General features: G+C 41.8%; 1 protein-coding gene across 3 annotated transcripts in view; it reads right to left on the reverse strand.

The window, feature by feature from the left end:
- Positions 1 to 19,914, reverse strand: part of TRAF5 (TNF receptor associated factor 5) — a 37,885-nt gene that overhangs the window by 12,514 nt on the left and 5,457 nt on the right. Inside the window, exons 2-5 of one of the 3 annotated variants that reach the window (XM_077813793.1) lie at positions 19,660 to 19,712; positions 17,518 to 17,586; positions 13,468 to 13,588; positions 12,265 to 12,411 (exon numbers count right to left, since the gene is read on the reverse strand). The gene's annotated coding sequence lies outside the window, so the exon portion shown is untranslated. The remainder of the gene's footprint in view (positions 1 to 12,264; positions 12,412 to 13,467; positions 13,589 to 17,517; positions 17,587 to 19,659; positions 19,713 to 19,914) is intronic. The other 2 variants (XM_077813794.1, XM_077813795.1) reach the window with 2 other exon arrangements.

A 19,914-nucleotide genomic window follows, 5' to 3' on the forward strand; every position in this document is an offset into this window, starting at 1 on the left:
CAAAATAAATAAATAGATAAATAAATAAAAATCATCAGACCTTAAATCTGTGTCAGGTCCCTCAGTCTAGGGCAATGGGTCTCGGACTGATAATAGCAAATCCTTACCCTTGAACCAGTGTAATTTTCATCCCTTAAGATGCAACATACATAAGAATTTTTTTTTTCTGCTCCTGTTGCTGTTTACTGACCAACAGAGAAGTTTACGTAGTTATGTTAACCTAATTAAATACATTTAGTTATGGGATGTGTGTAGCAGCAGAATACACCCATCATATTAACCTACATTTAAATGACAAGTTCACTCACAACACACTCTATTGATCATTTTTCCATCTTCTTCCTTACTCATAGCGTAGAGCACAACTAACTCGTGGAAACATGGTTTATGGTAAGGTAATTAAAGTGTTTACTTTTCTTTTACAGCACTGTCCTTAGGGCAACACCGATATACAAGTTACCTTACTGTATATCAGTGTGTAAGAAACTCAGCCAAGATCTTAGGTGCTGCCCAGGGCTGTCAAGCAATTAAAAAAATTAATCATGATTAATTGTGCTGTTAAACAATAAAAGAATATCATGTATTTAAATATTTTTGGATGTTTTCTATGTTTTCAAATATACTTGATTTCAATTACAACACAAAATACAAAGTGTACAGTGCTCACTTTATATTTAATTTTCATTACAAATATTTGCACTGTAAAAAAACAAAAGAAATAGTATTTTTCAATTCACCTTATACAAGTACTGTAGTACAATCTCTTTGTCATGAAAGTTGAACCTAAAAATGTAGAATTATGTACAAAAAATAACTCCACTCAAAACAATGTAAAAGTTTAGAGCCTACAAATTCACTCAGTCCTACTTCTTGTTCAGCTATTGCTCAGAAAAACAAGTTTGTTTACATTTAGGGAGATAATGCTGCCCGCTTCTTGTTTACAACGTCACCTGAAAGCGAGAACAGGCGTTCACATGGCATCGTTGTAGCTGGTTTCACAAGATATTTACGTGCCAGATGTGCTAAAAATTCCTATGTCCCTTCATACTTCAACCACCATTCCAGAGGACATGTGTCCACAACAATGATTGGTTCTGCTCAACAATAATCCAAAGCAGCGTGGACCAATACATGTTCATTTTCATCATTTAGTCAGATGCCACCAGCAGAAGGTTGATTTTCTTCTTTTGGTAGTTCGGGTTCTGTAGTTTCCACATCAGAATGTTGCTCTTTTAAGACTTCTGAAAGCATGCTCCAACCTGGTCCCTCTCAGATTTTGGACGGCACTTCAGATTCTTAAACCTTGGGTCGAGTGCTGTATCTATCCTTAGAAATCTCACACTGGTACCTTCTTTGTGTTTTGTCAAATCTGCAGTAAAAGTGGTCTTGAAATGAACAACTTGTGCTGGGTCATCATCTGAGACTACTATAACATGAAATATATGGCAGAATGCAGGTAACACAAAGCAGAAGACATACAATTCTCCACCAAGGAGTTAATTCACAAATTTCATTAATGCATGATTTTTTTTTAATGAGCATCATCAGTGTGGAAACACGTCCTCCGGAATGGTGGTTGAAGGATGAAGGGGCATACGAATGGTTAGCATGTCTGGCACGTAAATACCTTGCAATGCCTACTACAAAAGTGCCATGCGAATGCCTGGTCTCACTTTCAGGTGATATTGTAAATAAGAAGTGGGCAGCATTATCTCCCGTAAATGTAAACAAATTTGTTTGTGATAGCGATCGGCTGAACAAGAAGTAGGACTGAGTGGACTTGTAGGCTCTAAAGTATTACATTGTTTTAAATATTTGAAATAAAAAATAATAATATAAAGTGAGCACTGTACACTTGTATTCTGTGTTGTAACTGAAATCAATATATTTGAAAATGTAGAAAAACATCCAGAAATATGTAAGAAATTTCAATTGAATTCTATTGTTTAACAGTGCGATTAAAACTATGATTAATTTTTTTAATCATGATTAATTTTTTTTAGTTAATCGCGTGAGTTAACTGTGATTAATCAACAGCCCTACTTCTATCATATCTTGTTGGCAGGATTCCTTTTTATGTCTCTACTGTGGCACACTATTTCTCTTCCACAGTTATCTCCTACCCCTTAACCACTTTCTGTTCAGATACATTTTGTGTATTTTTGCTGTTCTTTGAGTTTTCATGAAATTCTTAGTGGCACAAGCAGCTCAAAGGGCTGAATCCAGATCCTATGAAGCCATTGGGAGTCTTTTCATTCACTTCAGTGGGGGTAGGACTGTGTAGGCATATTCTTAATATTTGTGATTCTGTTCATAATAAATTGTAAGCCTGCAATATTGATTTATAATATTTGTAAATCTGCATTTATAATTCTTCTATTTGACATAATTGTAAATCTGCAATATTGATTTACAATTCTGTATTAAAGCTTGCAAACCGTACCTTGCAAACCGCTCATATTGATTCTAAATTGATACTTTCTCTCACTTTTATTAAGATTGACGCTTGTAAAACTAAAGCGCTCAAATTGACTCTGAATTGATACTTTCTCTCACTTGTTATTAAGATTGACGCTTGTAAAACTAAACGGCTTAATTGATTCTGCTTTTTCTGTATTGACGCTTTCCATTGATTGTAATTGAGATTGACGCTTATAAATGTAAATCAATCAATTAACGTTACTTTCTTAAATGGTTATGTTCAATTGGCTTTACTTTGCAAACAGATACTTTGTGACAGAGATTGACATGCTTTTTAACCAACTTCACTTTATGTTCAATTGGCTCTACTTTGCAAACGGATACTTTGTGATGGAGATTGACATGCTTTTTTGTAACACCCGTGAAGAGCTGCGAATTGGAGCGGCGCTCATAGAAATGTCACATAGAGACTCCCACCCTCTATAGTTTGGATCAGGAATGTTAAAAAACGGGGAGTCTCAAATAAATAACACCTTTGTATGATAAAAGAAAGTCAATACCGAAGGAATGTTAAGAGACAGGGAGTCTCAAATAAAATAACAATACTCGGTAAAATGAGAAATGTGTTTTTATTAAAGTAAGGAATGTATGTGAATGAATGGTGGGTTTTGGAATAATCAGGGAAGTGCCAGCCTAGGAATTTAACATCAATTGGCCGAAGAAGACACCAGGTGGAGACAACCAGAGAACCCCACCGGAGGGCAAACTGGGATCCACCCGACCAATTCAAAGGATGAAGAAAGCTGATGAGCACCTGACAGCCGTCCTGGAGCCGTCATGACTAACAATATGACAAAGCAAATTCCACGGACTGGCATAGGAAGAAATTCCTATAAAAATGGACACTAAGGACTGAGAACTTTGAGTCTCCAGTTCTGCCACTACCCTTCAGGAGCATCGGATGCGCATCTGACACGGACTCGGCTCCATTCTCGTGTACAGGTTACCTGGCCAGTACTCTGTCACGAGCAACTTCTAGGCTGTTAACTAGAACCCCTATGCAGAACTGGTCTGAATGAATGAATATATATATATATATATATAGTTAAGTAAGGAATAAGTAACAATACGACAGTGTGAGTTTTATATTTCTTTTTATTATATTTACAATAAATGTGGCATTTTGCCTTGTCCCTTTAATAAGATCCTGCTGGTTTTTATTTTATTGGTATAACAACTGGGCCCAAAACGTAAACTCTGATAATCTGACTACTGCAATAAGTGATATACCACTACTATGTGTTTAATTCTGCAACATAATTCTGACCCGAGAAGCCCCTCTAGTGTGGATATATTATTACAGAAAACGGAGACAAAACCATACCACTTTCCAGCTCAGGTTCAGTAGGTAAAATTAACCAAAAGTTTAAAATAGAATATTAAAGGCAATTAAGAGTGTGAGATTAAAAAAACAATGATTTCATGATAAACATTTTCATTCTCTTCACAGGTCAGTGTCCTAATTCTGATATTTACATTACATTTAAAGTGCCAAATTCATCTCAGCCCCTTTGCCTTCATTTAGATGGAACGTCAGACTTACACAAGTGTCTCCAATCAGGCATAACCTAATGGCTGCAACCCACAGGGGATATAAGCCCTAACAACACTACACAAGCATAAAGCTTTAGTGGGGTTCTCAAACTGTACTGCACCGTGACCCCCATCTGACAACAAAAATTACTATACGACCACAAGATGGGGAACTGAAGCCTGAGCCTGCCCGAGCCCTGCTGCCCTGGGCGGGAGGGAGGTGAGGGGCAAAGCCAAAGGGCTTCAGCCCCATGCATGGGGCCTGTAACCTGAGCCCTCGGGCTTCATATTTGGCCCTGGGTGGTGGGGCTTTGGCCCCAGCAAGTCTAAGCCAGCCCTGGCGACCCTATTAAAATGGGGTCCCGACCCATTTTGGGGTCCCAACCCACAGTTTGAGAACCACTGATATACAGTAAAATATATATAATACATATGGAACTGCTTGTGTACAAAATCACCCTTGCAGATTGCTCTGTTTAGTCACCCCAAGTGAACAGTCTTCTGTTTCAACCTAGGGACAATTTTCCATTTCTCTCCATTTATTTTACAATTGCTGATCCTGTCCCCTCTGAAAATGGACTTCCTACTTCTCTGGCACTGAAACCTTGACCAGGAACAATTTTGCTTTTCTGCCACTAATCAGAGACATAAAAATGCAGAACAGAAGAATTGCCAGACCCGTGGTTTGTCTAGTCCAGTATCCTGTACAATCGACAGTACCAGCTGCTTCAGAGGAAAGTGCAAGAATCACCACAAGGGCCAAGCATGGAATAAATTTCTAGCAGGGCAGTTTTATTACTACCCTCTTCAGTTAGTGGCTAGAGTGCCCTGAAACTTTTCCCCTATGATTTTTTTAACCCCTCTCATTATCTATGTATGTGTCCAATGCTTTTTTGAATCCTACTATGCTCCTGGACTAAGCAATCTTTAATGGTGATGAATTCCACAGTTAACTGTATGTTGTGTTCAAAAAGCACCACCACCTCTTTGTAGGAGTTTAAATTTTTTTTTGGCCTTTACATTGACTGTACTCTTGTATTTATCTTCTCTTGTAATATTTTTGCCCAGCTTATCTATGCCGTTCAGTATTTTATATACCTCTTTAAGGTCTCCTCTGAACCGGTGTTTCTCAACCACTGGGCAATGAAAGGAAAGCAAGGGGCTGAAAATTTTATCACATTTCCTATATGCCAGGAAAATAACATTTCAAAAACAAATTTGGGGTGGCCACAACCTTCTATATTTGTGGGTCAAATATAGTAACTGATACATTTTTTTTTACTTTTATAGCAAATGTGATTATTATTATTATTATTTAACTTAAAATAAGTGGTGGCGAACCTGGAAAAGTTGAGAAACACTGCTCTAAACTAATCTTTTCAATTTTTCCTCATATGGAAGTCTCTACACATTTGAAACCTCCTGAAGTAAGAGATATTTAAAGCCAACACAGGAAATTATCCAACTTGCAGGCATTACAGTCCACTCATCTCATGAAATTAAATAAGAAAAATGTTAACCAAACCAAAAATAGTCAACAAAAAAACACAACAAGAAGTCTCTAAGCAAAAATAGCCAGAGGTCTCCAGCATGGTATAGTTTAATATCAAATAAATCTTAGCACAGAACAGTGAATAGAAGAATAGCTTCCAGAAAACAAAGTTATTGGTAAATACACTCAAGAGAGAAAGGTCAAGGCTTGAAACAGAAAGCCCACAGAATGAATATAGTCAGTGTCATGAAAACACCCTGGAGTTACAGCCACAGCTATTCCTAAACCTCCCTATGTAACATTGAATCGTAAGAATGGAAGGGACCTCGAGAGGTCATCTAGTCCAGTCCCCTGCACTCATAGCAGGACTAAGTATTTTCTAGACCATCCCTGACAGGTGTTTGTCCAACCTGCTCTTAAAAATCTCCAATGATGGAGATTCCATAACCTCCCTAGGCAATTTATTCCAGTGCTTAACCACCCTGACAAGAAGTTTTTCCTAATGTCCACCCTGTTGCAATTTAAACCCATTGCTTCTTGTCTTATCCTCAGAGGTTAAGAAGAATATTTCCCCCCCCTTCTTCTTGTAACAACCTTTTATGTACTTGAAAACTGTTATCAAGTCTCCTCTCAGTCTTCTCTTCTTCAGACTAAACAATCCCAATTTTTTTTCAATCTTCCGTCATAAGTCATATTTTCTAGACCTTTGATCATTTTTGTTGCTTCTCTCTGGACTTACTCTGATTTGTCCACATCTTTCCTGAAATGTGGTTCTCAAAGCTGGACACAATACTCCAGTTAAGGCCTAATCAGCATGGAGTACAGCAGAAGAATTAGTTCTCATGTCTTGCTGACAACACTCCTGCTAATACATCACAGAATGCTGTTCACTTTTTTTGCAACAGTGTTACACTGTTCAGTCATATTTAGCTTGTGATCCACTATGACCCCCAGGTCCCTTTCCGCAGTACTCCTTCCTAAGCAGTCATTTCCCATTTTGTATGTGTGCAACTGCTTGTTCCTTCCTAAGTGGAGTCCTTTGCATTTGTCCTTCTTGAATTTCAGCCTATTTTTTTTCCCACACCATTTCTCCAGTTTGTCCAGATCATATTGAATTTTAATCCTATTCGCTGAAGTACTCAAAAGCCCTCCCAGCTTGGTATCATCCGCAAACTTTATAAGTGTACTGTCTATGCCATTATTTAAATGATTGATGAAGATATTTAATAGAACCGGACCCAGAACTGATCCCTGTGGGACCCCACTCATTATGCCCTTCCAGCTTGACTGTGAACCACTGATAACTACTCTCTGGGAATGGTTTTCTAACCAGTTATGCACACACCTTATAGTAGCTCTGTCAAGATTGTATTTCCCAAGTTTGTTTATGAGAAGGTCATGCGAGACAGTATCAAAAGCTTTACTAAAGTCAAGATATACCATATCTACTGCTTCCTCCCTATCCACAAGGCTTGTTACCCTGTAAATGAAAACTATTAGGTTGGTTTGACATGATTTGTTCTTGACAAATCCATGCTTTCTGTTACTTATCACCTTATTTTCTTCCAGATGTTTGCAAATTGATTGCTTAATTATTTGCTTCATTATCTTTCTGGATACTGAAGTTAAGCTGTCAGTGGAGATGAGGATGAGACTGTAGTACAAGGTTATTACAATGCCTAGCACCTACATCAGGGACGGGCAAACTTTTTGGCCCAAGGGCCACATCTGGGTATAGAAATCGTATGACGGGCCATGAATGCTCACAAAATTGGGGGTTGGGATGCGGGAGTGGGCGAGGGCTCCAGCTGGGGGTGCGGGCTCTGTGGTGGGTCCAGAAATGAGGAGTTCAGTGTGCGGGAGAGGGCTCCGGGCTGGGGCAGGGGTTCTGGCTGGGGGTGCAGGGTCTGGGGATGAAGGTTTGGGGTGCAAGAGGATGCTCTGGGCTGGGACCTAGGGGTTAGGAGGGCACGAGGGGGATCAGGGATGGGGCAGGGGAGGGGGTCAGGGGTGCAGGCTTCAGGCGGCACTTACCTCAAGCAGCTCCCAGAAGCAGCGGCACGTCCCTCCTCCAGCTCCTATGCGGAGGCGCAGCTAGGCAGCTCTGCATGCTGTTCCATCCATAGATGCCGCTCCTGCAGCTCCCACTGGCTGTGGATCCTGGCCAATGGGAGCTGTGGGGGTGGTGCTTGGGGCGGGGGCAGCATGCCAAGCCCCTTGGCTGCCCCTATATGTAGGAGCTGGAGTGGGGATGTGCCGCTGCTTCTGGGAGCTGCGCGGCACCCCGGTTTGTGCGGAGCGGGGCAAGCCCCGGACCCTGCTCCCTGGTGGGCGCTCTAGCGCTGGATTAAAATGTCTGAAGGGCCAGATGTGGCCCTCGGGCTGTAGTTTGCCCACCCCTGACCTACATAATGCTTTTCATATTCAACGTGCTCTACGCACACTAATGAAGTCAATTTAATAACACCCATGAGTCAGAGGTGTTAATAGCCTCAATTTACAGATGGAAAAATCAAGGCAGAGAGATTAAGGTCCAAATTATCAAGAGCGTCCACTAATTTGTGGGACCTAAGTTGCAACACCTAGGATCCAATTTTTAGAAATGCCACGTACTCAAAATTTGACTGAAGTCAGTGGGAGTTTGGGGCAAAAACCAGGCCCCAGGTGTCTCAAAATGAATACTTTAAAAACATTTAAAGCACTGAAAATTAATGGGCACTTTTGAAAATTTTGGCCTAAGCAATTTGCCTAATGGTCACAGGAGTCAATGTCAGAACTGAGATTAGGATTGTGGAGTTCCCAGCTCCCAATCCCATGTTCAGATCCCACACCTCTTTTCTGAACACATCCAGAACCCAAATTTCACCATCTTCAACCCCTCAATCCCCGCACCTGAAACAAAGTTCCTTCACCTAGACTGACATAGAGACAATGTCAAACAACAAGATAAATTCTTCCCATATGGGCTACCAATAGCTGTGTCCTATCCAGTAATGTCAATACATAAACATGCAAATCAGTGATAAAAGAATATCACAAGCCTGATTTTACCAATAAAAACCTTAAAGAATACATTTAACTAGAAATGCAATTGTGATCCAAAGTCAAATCCAAAAACTCATTCATAAATCTCTTTGCTAATTAATTCAACTGCACTAGTCCATCTCCTTCTGAAAAGCATTCTTTTATTTCACCAATAGCTTCCAACTACTTTGCTGGAATTAACATATTCCCTTCCTCAGGCATCTTTAAGATGCACACATAAGATCTGAAGAGCATTACTTTTAGCAAGGTAAAATACTAAAACTATATTCACCCCTCTCACACACCTCTTTTCTTCATGAAGGCTTCTGCTTCATTTCAGCAATGCCTACATGTTCAGAGAAAATTTAAAAAGTCCAAGTGTGCAGGGAGGAGTACTTTCAATGAAGTACTTTCTATATGCAAGACTGCCATCAGAAATCTCAGCTAAGACGTCTTCTTGATCCAATTCAGTCAAAGCACATATAGGATCATATAAAGGCCAAGTTTCCTATCTGCCTCCCTTCTAGGGAATGGAAAGGGGAGCTAGCTCAGCACATAGTGATGGGGACAAGGAGTTGTGGAGCACATGACTGCAATTCCTTGTCCAATAGGTTTGTATTTTCTGGTCCAGGCTTCTATTACAAACTAATCTTTCAACAGAGAAGTAAACCATCAATGGAGTCAGCACCTGTAGCCTTCCAGGGCTTGCACTGCTCAAAAAGATCATGGGTTCACACTGCTGAATTGAGCTATTAGGGCCAAATTCACTACTGGTATAAGTCACTGAGCTGCACCTGTTTGCATCAGTGTTGAATTTGGCCCAGCATAACTAGTTCAGCAGTGTAGCTATGCATTACTACTGTGTAAACAAGCCTGTTGCTACAAAACATCCAATATGATATGATCTGAACCATTACAAATAAACATGATGACTATATGAATGTGTATGTCTTGTGTAACTCACGCTAGACACAGGAAACTAGGATACAGATACTGTAATACCACTTCCGGCTTCAACTATTTGATGACTCTGTTCCTTCAACTCATACCAAAGCAAAACAGGCAAAGGAAAAAGTAATCTTTGCAATATAAAGAGCTCTATGGGTTAACTGAATCAACTTTCTGCTTAAACTGATGTCTGACCAACACAGGAGGTACTGAATGCTTTAACTTTTGTATGTCAAACAGCTAAGTATGCAAAGTGAACATATTGTACTATTATAATGCGTGCACACACACAGCAGAATATTCTTTTAAAAACATTAGATGGGGTGGATAATATGAGACACACGTGTCAGAAGGGAAACAGACACAAAACAGATCTGTAAATAGACTTTCACTGTGTCACTACAAAAATGTAAAATAAATTAAACCTCTATTTCCACAGTAACCCTAAATACAAAAGAAGGATTTTATTTAGAGGAATTTCTACATGCTGTATTAAATAATTAACTTTGATCTTACATTGCAAAACTGGTTTAAATAGTTGTCACTAAGCCCATATCCCCACATGAGAACTAATCACACAGCTTCAGAACAACTAGATCTTGGTAGCAACACAATAAAGAGGTGCTCACTGTCACCCCTCCTTTTTGCTTTAGCAACCTACACCCATGCCACCATAATAAAGGGCAACCTCATCAAAGGCAGGATAAACACATTGCATACAAAATATCTTTCTGTATGCAGATGCTGTTTTACAATAGGTTTCTCACTCTCATAAATCCTTAAGCCACACTGTTTTGAAAAAAAATCTACTATGGGAAGTTTTCAGTACAAAAAAAATAAATTGTCCTAAATCAGGTCAATTCCCCCTTAATTAGCACCAGATCAAATGAGGCTATGCACCTTCCATTTATATGGGCCACGTATAATCGAAATTATTTGTTCATAAATATATGCAGAACACTGAGTGGAACATGGTATGAGTCAATCAGGGTGATACTACTCCCTAGAATGTTGCCCTCATGCCAACAAGTTAGTGAAACAGGTCAACCATTCATCTCAATCTTCAAACTTGCCAATGTGTGACACCAGCAACCACAGGTGCTGACTTCCCTGCCCCCCGCTCTGCCCCAGGTTCATCCTCACTCCACCCCTTCCTCCAAGCCCCCACCCCACCTCTTCCTGTCCTGCTCCGCCCCCAGTCCTGCCCCTTTCCCCAAGGCCCCACCATGCCTCTTCCCACCCCCTCCCCACTTCTCCCCTCTCCCAGCACCTCCTGCATGCTGCAGAACAGCTGTTCCATGGCATGCAGGAGGCGGTGGGAGGGAAGAGGAGGAGTTGATCAGCGGGGCAGTGGGCGGGAGGTGCTGGAGGAGCGGAGGGGAGGGGAGCTTGGCTGATGGAGTCGGCGCCTATGCCAGCAACCAAAATGTGTGACAAATGGCCAAAGTGTGGAATTCCTATATTGTGTGCACTATCAATGACATGTTTTTAACTATAAAACCAGTTTTTAATGATGTTCTCTCACTAAGTGAATTAAATACATTTTAAAAAGAAAACTGGAAAAAAAAACAAATTCAATCACATGCAACCATTAAGTCCACCTACATGGATCATCAGCTGGATCTGAATCCTAGATCTTCAAATTCCCAGCACAGACTCTACCACTTGAGCTACAAAAGTAACTATAAACCTGTCTGGGAACCAGCCACTAGAGCGGGACTTGGAACACACCTTGCCAGTATTGCACAACTATTTACTAGACAGCAGTAGAATATTAGAGACCAGGAATCCTGGTTTCAAGTCTTAGCTCCAAGATAGGAGAATGATGTAATAATTAGAAATAAGATAACCAAAGCACATTATTCAGTACATTCACTACTGAAAGACAATGTGGCTCAGTGTATACAAGTTGAGCTTCCCATTCTAGAGACCTGGGTTCTATGCTCAACTCTCTTATCTATAAAATGGGAGGCTAAATCTTGACTGCCTTTTAGGGTCGCGGTATAAGACACTGTTCAGCAGTAAGGGCTGTGAAGTACATGGAAGTAAACACAACAGTGATAAGCAATAAAATTTAAACTCATCGTTCCTGGCTCTCAACTTAGTATGCCTGTGACTCCAGAGTATTTGGCAGAGCAAATGGAATCTCTCTGTCCCTCCCTCAGAAAACTGTCTTCCTTTGTGGTGCACTAGGACAGGAAGTCTGATCCAGCCAAAATGTGAAATGTCTTGCAAAATTTGGTATACTTTAGAGGTCTAAGATCAACTCACTGCAGTGGAGGTGTGGGGAGAGAAACATGAAGGAAAAGAAGGGAATACCATTCATTAAATTATCCATTCAAAGTGCCTGATGGACAAGGTGGTCCAACTGACTCTATTATTGGGCTATACAGTTACAGCATCCAGCAATGTGATTTACTGGTAACATGGAGCCCTGACATGCATTAATTGTATTGACGGGGACAAGAGAGTGCTCGAATTATATCACAATGTATGGAAATATAAAATGGGTTAAAGAACTACTGCATATAATTAAATACAGATTAAAGATATGGCAGATTATACGGAATCACCTGAAAATAACAGCTGGCCTACCACATATTAGGAGTATATACTTTAAGCACTGGCAATGCAGTCCACATCCATGGATCCCCACAACCCTGTGGAATGCTTCCCGTAGGGGAGGAAAGGATTCTGGAGGTATGCTGGGTAGCTTCTCAATCCTGAGGATCCATGAGGAAGAAGACCCCTCATTGTATTGGAGGGCTGGCTCCCATTCCACCTACCTGCACAGTCCTCATGAGCTGTTCTGCCACTGGCCTAAGCCCTTAGTGGCCACACAACAGTAGCCACAGTTGGTATGCAGGAGCTAATACTTCTAACAGCAATAATTCCTGATTGGATACTGGCTTGAAGATCCACAGGGGATGCTGCTGCAGAAAGCACAAAAACAAATTCAATTAGCTTTATAAATAACTGATTTTTATGCACCCTGAATTCAAATGTCACCTTGTTATAAGTTCACAGTAAAACCTTGCTAATTATCAGTTTGCTAATCCTCAAACCCAAATTCTCATTAACACCCTGCAATTTCACTCTACTTCTTTGTGAAGATTTAACAGTCAAGTATTGTAGTGAGATCCCATAAGACTAAAAGACTTCTTTATTTTTTACAAAGTACACTATGGTGTGTACATATATATAATAATTAAAACTATACATGTGAAAAAAGCAAAAAAGGACTTTTTGTGCTACAGAAGTTTTGAGTTTGTGTTTTTTCTGCTGACTTGCTTATTTCAATGTTGGCTGATTTACTATGGATCTCCCAATCATTAATGTTAATTAGCGAGTTTCTACTGTACAAAGAGTTCTCTATAGTATATCTGCATTGGTATATTTGGCAATAACGTGGACAGCATTAGTCTTAAATATAGTGTTTTTTAACTGTGGAAAAATAATTTTGTCCTTAACATCTAGTAATAGTTGTAACTATAAAAAGGTAGCACTCAAGAGCTATAAGCCAAGTAAAATTGGTACTACACTTAGTACACAGTAATCCAGTCACTCATTAAAACACTTTAATTTTCCTACAATAGTATCTCAAGTGTGTAGAGTATCACATTAACTTTATCAAAAAGAACACTGAGATGGTAAGAGTCACCTTTCTTGCTCAAACTATAATATGGTGAAATTTAATAATTAAGTCTTTCCTTTTCTACAGTCACTTTTAAATTTCTGTGCCAATGCTTGGAGGTCTTAATGTCTCTTCTGGCAACAATATAATCTGATGTGAACTCTTAAAGTTAAACTACAAAATCATTCTCAACCTCTTTTAAATTCTAAAGGTTTACATTAACAAATCCACATGTTATTTAAACATCAGGTTTAAAATTAGTTAATGTTTGAAGAGTGCTTTGAACCTGGTAAATATAAGTGCCGTTATTAGTCTATTGCCAACAGTTAGAAGATTTATTTTGATAGAACCGTACCTGAAAACTGTGGCTGTTCCTGAACAGAAAGTGAGATGGCTTGTGGTTAAAACAACACTATGGTAGATTTTAAACAGCAAGACAGTGGAAATCCCCAAGACTAGCTTTGCAAAGATCACCTCTACAAACAAAACAACAAACACAGAAAATGTTAGGACAGAAAGGCAAACCTTAAGAATATTCCTCCTTTAAACTTCTGCTGCAGTGACTGAAATTCTACCCACTGCAGAATTATTGTCTCTGGAGAAACATAAGCTTAGAAATACCCTTTTTCACATTTTTCCTTGCTGAGCATTTTATAGTTTTCATTAAAATGTTGCCAGTTTCAATGGAGCTGTATCTGATTTGACAATTCTTTGGTCACAAGGAAACATGGCATTTGTAAAGACGTAAAGAAAACAAAGGGCCCAATCTTGCAATTCCCTACACAAGCAGTCCTTACTCACACAGGTAGAGCCACTCACATCAGGTGAATAAGGGCGTGTCAACATGAGAAATTGCCACCGGTTTAATTTAAGATGCTATTTTAAATGGATTTCGTTAGATCTGTGCAAAAGGCTGTGTGGATAGTCTTATTTTGGTTTAAATAAGTTTTGGTTCGCCAATTTAACTGAAGTCAACTATACTGGAGCAACTATACTGGAGTTTGCAACAGTTTAAGTAAATTGGTTTAGAAACAGATTTAAACTGGATCAGCATTTTTCAAAATTTGGGTCATGACCCAGTACTGGGTCACGGCATGTCAGGCACTGGGTCTCTCTGGTCAGCACCGCCGACCGGGATGTTATAAGTCCCGTCGGCAGTGCTGCCCAGCTAAGGCAGGATAGTGCCTTCCTTTTCCAACACCGCGCTGTGTCCCGGAAGTTGCCAGCAGTGGATCCGGCTTCTAGGCAGGGGGGCCACAGGGCTCTGTGCGCTGCCCCCGCCCTGAGCACTGGATCCACACTCCCATTAGCCACTTCCCGGCCAATGGAAGCTGGGAGGGGAGGCAAGAACCACGTGGAGCTGCTTGCACGCCTCCGCCTAGGAGCCAGACCTGCTGCTGGCTGCTTCAGGCACAGTGCGGTCCAAGGTGCCAGGACCTTGGGGAAGCCTGCCTCTGCACTCCGGCTGTGCCGCTGACGGGGAGCCACCGGAGGTAAATCCCCTGCCCCAACCCTGAGCCCCCCAACCCAGATCCCCTCCTGCACCCCAAATCCCTGACCCCACCCCAGAGCCTGCACCCCAAGCCCAGAGCCTGCACCCCAAGCCCAGAGCCCTGACCCCCTCCTGCACCCCAACCCTCATCCCCAGCCCAGAGCCCCCTCCCACACCCCAAACCCCTCATCCCCAGCTCTGTTGGGTCACGAGCATCAACCATTTTCTTCAACTGGGTCCCCAGAAAAAAAGTTTCAAATCCACTGAACTAGATGGTCGCCCACTTTGTTGCTTCTGTCTGCCAAGCTAAATGGATATAGTGGGGGGCTCCTTTCATCCTTCCATCTCCCCCTGCCCGCCACCACTTCCTTTGTGCTACCCTCCCAACCCCCTCTATTTCAGTGACTTCCTGAAACCCTACCACTCTTCCCTCATACCAATGTGCAACAGTTTTCAGGGAACCCAGCACTGAGAGATACCTTTATACCCTCTGCCACTGCCAACCTTTCAGCCACTCAAGCCCCTTCCTCTGGGCTATGCCAGCCCTGTTTTTGCCTTAACAATAGATGCACCCCAGTCCCCAAGTCCCCTTGAAACATTCCCCTGTGATATCCAGCCCCTGACACTGGCTATTCCCAGAAATCCCAGATCCTCTACCTCCAAAGGAGCAGTGTACCCCAGTTTACCAGTTTTACCTTAAACCACTGCTCCTGTAAACCACACAACACTTGTAATGAAACAAAAGGTTTATTTAAGCAAGCAGAGAGACTGCACTACAAACAAGAGAGTGTGATAGAAAGAAATGGTTACCATACAAAATAAGATTGTAAAAAACAAACTTGGGCCTACACTTATAGTTACTTTTTCCTATCTAAAAGTAAGTTTCCCCCGCCAACGTGCAGTCTGTTGCAGAGCTGGATCGCTTTACAGGAACCATGATCCAAATATTTTACGACAAAAACCCTCATTCAAGAAGACGTCTCTTCAGTAATTGGATCTAATATGCCTCGCCCCACTTGGTTATACTGTAACAGTCTTTTATTTTTAGTCATAGACCTGACAATTCCCCCAACTGATATAATGTTTCTTTTTTACCTCCAAGTGGTTTTGATTGTTTGCAGTTGTCTTTGATAGTTTTCCATTGACTGTTCTGGGATGGGCAATGGTAAACAGAGCCTTGCATTACATCACCGGCTAACCAGGGCCGGGTGGCAACTCCCTCCTGCATGAACGGGCCATCACTCCCATGTTACTCCCTTGTGACTCCTTTTAACTTTAGGACCATAAGAGTATAAACTTCAATATAGTTTCATTATTCCTTCAAAACTACCCGCACACAGATCATGCTACAATTATGAACATAAATGAATTGCAATCTTTCAATAGAGACCTTACGTGTTACCCTTTATGGACAAATACACTGTAAGCAATGCATTTGCGGTAGTGAATTTGCCAAGTTTGAGATGAGAGCTGTTTACAAAGAACAGGGGACCTTTGTGTCACACAGGGTCTCGGTGTGTCCTCCCCTCCACCCCCACATTTCTCTCTGCCACACTCCATTAGTCCCATTTTTCTTCCTCCCACCGAGGGGGGCTCTGGGTGCCCTCTCATTCCTCCATGCCCTTCTTCCTCCCTAACATTCTTATTATTCCTTTCTATCTGGGAGATAAGTCAGGGTGTCAATATTATAAACAGCATTGGGACAATGGGCAGAGCTGAGATGAGGTTGTTGTTATGCTGGAAGCTGTTAATGGCTGCCATCAACCAGTTCTTTGATCTACAGTTACAGAGATGGTTGAAACGGTCAGCTCTGTTAACCAGATGCAAGGGACTCCATTTTCTTGTCCTCCGTCTTTGTCCAGTATTCTGATTTTCACCCAAATCAACAAGTTTCTGCCCACTGATTCCTAGAACATTTCCTGAAATTTGGAATAGATCAGATTCAGTGGTCAAAAGTTATTGTGCTGCATACAGGCAAACAGACAGATGGAAATGCCATCAAGTTTTAGTGTAGGGCCTTGCTTCAGTTGGACAATTAAACTGGTGCAACTCGTGTACAGACAAGGCCTAAGACTACTAGCATGGTTAAGGGTTTGTAGGATTGGGACTTTGATTTCCTCCCCTCCCCCCCACATCTTTACAAATGACATCTGCCCTCAGGACTTATCATGACTGAGCTGTTGAGTATATGCAAACTTTGCACTTCTGGAGGTCAGAATAACTGCGTTATATGGATTTTCCACAAAAGTCTGGTAGATGTAGAAGGAAGTGATACTCCTACTTTGTTTCATTTGCGCAAGATAGCGCTTGGAGGAAAACATAATTTTATGTGAGCACAGCACCAGAAAATGTCATCTGCTTCTAGGAAAGCTTTGGGGAAAGCCCTGAAAAGAGAAGTTGAGATGCACTAGGATCCCAGTTTTAGTCAGGTTTCAGAGAGGTAGCAGTGTTAGTCTGTATCAGCAAAAACAAGGAGGAGTCCTTGTAGCACCTTAGAGACTAACAAATGTATTTGATTTGTTAGTCTCTAAAGTGCCACAAGAACTCCTGACAGTTTTAGTCAATTTCACTCTGCAAGTGAGAAGAAAGCACTAGTTTCATGCTATTGTTCAGGTACCCCTTTCCAATTTCTTCTGCAGCTAGAAGTATTTTGCAGACCCTCCAAGAGAAAGGAGGAAGGAAACAGTAAAGGGTGGCAAAGGATTATTTAAGTATGTGGGGAGAGGATGAAGGTAAGTGAGAAAACAGACAAGAAAGGGATAATGAGAGAGAGTGAAAAGAAATGTGGTCGTCCATCAACTTCATTAAAAAACTCTTACAGATACAGACAGACATCATCTTCCTTTCCAAATGCAAACAGATGGACATCATACCAAAAGGACGAAGGTAAAAAATCCATTACAGTCTACATACCACACAGACTATGCTGACAGCTTGTGCCACACGCTCTCAAAGAAACTGCGGAACCATCTGATCAACATCCTATACAGCAAACAGGGAAAGATTAAGAATGAGCTCTCAAAAATGGATACTCTCATAAAAAACCAACCTTCCACACAAACTCCCTCGTGGCTGGACTTTACAAAAACTAGACAAGCCATTTACAACACACACTTTGCTTCTCTACAAAAGAAAAAGGACACTAAACTATCTAAACTACTAAATGCTACAAGGGGCCACAACAGTGGTTCCCTTAACCCACCCAGCAATATTGTTAATCTATCCAACTATACTCTTAGCCCAGCAGAAGAATCTGTCCTATCTCGGGGCCTCTCCTTCTGCCCTTCCACCCCCACGAACATGATACAGTTCTGCGGTGACTCAGAATCCTATTTTCGAAGTCTCTGACTCAAGGAATATTTCCAACACACCTCTGAACAACATACTAATGCACAGAGATCTTCCTACCAACACTACAAAAAGAAGGATTCTGGGTGGACTCCTCCTGAAGGACGAAACAACAGACTGGACTTCTACATAGAGTGCTTCCGCCAACGTGCACGGGCTGAAATTGTGGAAAAGCAGCATCACTTGCCCCATAACCTCAGCCGTGCAGAACACAATGCCATCCACAGCCTCAGAAACAACTCTGACATCATAATCAAAAAGGCTGACAAAGGAGGTGCTGTCGTCATCATGAATAGGTCGGAATATGAACAAGAGGCTGCTAGGCAGCTCTCCAACACGGCTTTCTACAAGCCATTACCCTCTGATCCCACTGAGGGTTACCAAAAGAAACTACACCATCTGCTCAAGAAACTCCCTGAAAAAGCACAAGAACAAATCCACACAGACACACCCCTAGAACCCCGACCAGGGGTATTCTGTCTGCTACCCAAGACCCATAAACCTGGAAATCCTGGACGCCCCTTCATCTCAAGCATTGGCACCCTGACAGCAGGATTGTCTGGCTATGTAGACTCCCTTCTCAGGCCCTAAGCTACCAGCACTCCCAGCTACCTTCGAGACACCACTGACTTCCTGAGGAAACTACAATCCATCGGTGATCTTCCTGAAAACACCATCCTGGCCACTATGGATGTAGAAGCCCTCAACACCAACATTCCACACACAGATGGACTACAAGCCATCAGGAACAGTATCCCTGATAATGTCACAGCAAACCTGCTTGCTGAACCTTGTCCTCACCCATAACTATTTCACATTTGGGGACAATGTATACCTTCAAGTCAGCGGCACTGCTACGGGTATCTGCATGGCCCGACGGTATGGAAACATTTTTATGGCTGACTTAGAACAACGCTTCCTCAGCTCTCGTCCCCTAATGCCCCTACTCTACTTGCGCTACATTGATGACATCTTCGTCATCTGGACCCATGGAAAAGAAGCCCTGGAGGAATTCCACCATGATTTCAACAATTTCCATCCCACCATCAACCTCAGCCTGGACCAGTCCACACAAGAGATCCACTTCCTGGACACTACGGTGCTAACAAGCGATGGGCACATAAACACCACCCTATACCGGAAACCTACTGACCGCTATGCTTACCTACATGCCTCCAGCTTTCATCCAGACCATACCACACAATCCATTGTCTCCAGCCAAGCTCTATGATACAACCGCATTTGCTCCAACCCCTCAGACAGAGACAAACACCTACAAGATCTCTATCAAGCATTCTTACAACTACATTACCCACCTGCTGAAGTGACAGATTGACAGAGCCAGAAAACTATCCAGAAGTTACATACTACAGGACAGGCCCAACACAGAAAAAAAACAGAACACCACTAGCCATCACCTTCAGCCCCCAACTAAAACCTCTCCAACACATCATCAAGGATCTACAACCTATCCTGAAGGATGACTGACCCATCACTCTCACAGATCTTGGGAGACAGACAGCCCCCCAACCTGAAGCAAATACTCACCAGCAACCACACACAACACAACAAAAACACTAACTCAGGAACCTATCCTTGCAACAAAGCCCGTTGCCAACTGTGTCCACATGTCTGTTCAGGGGACACCATCATAGGGCCTAATCACATCAGCCACACCATCAGGGGCTCGTTCACCTGCACACTTACCAATGTGCCAGCAATGCCCCTCTGCCATGTACATTGGCCAAACTGGTAAGTCTCTATGTAAAAGAATAAATGGACACAAATCAGACGTCAAGAATTGTAACATTCAAAAACCAGTCGGAGAACACTTCAATCTCTTTGGTCACTTGATTACAGACCTAAAAGTGGCAATTCTTCAACAAAAAAACATCAAAAACAGACTCCAACGAGAGACTGCTGAATTGGAATTAATATGCAAACTGGATACAATTAACTTAG

This window comes from Eretmochelys imbricata, chromosome 3 (assembly GCF_965152235.1).
Source record: "Eretmochelys imbricata isolate rEreImb1 chromosome 3, rEreImb1.hap1, whole genome shotgun sequence".
Classification (NCBI taxonomy): Eukaryota; Metazoa; Chordata; order Testudines; family Cheloniidae; genus Eretmochelys; species Eretmochelys imbricata.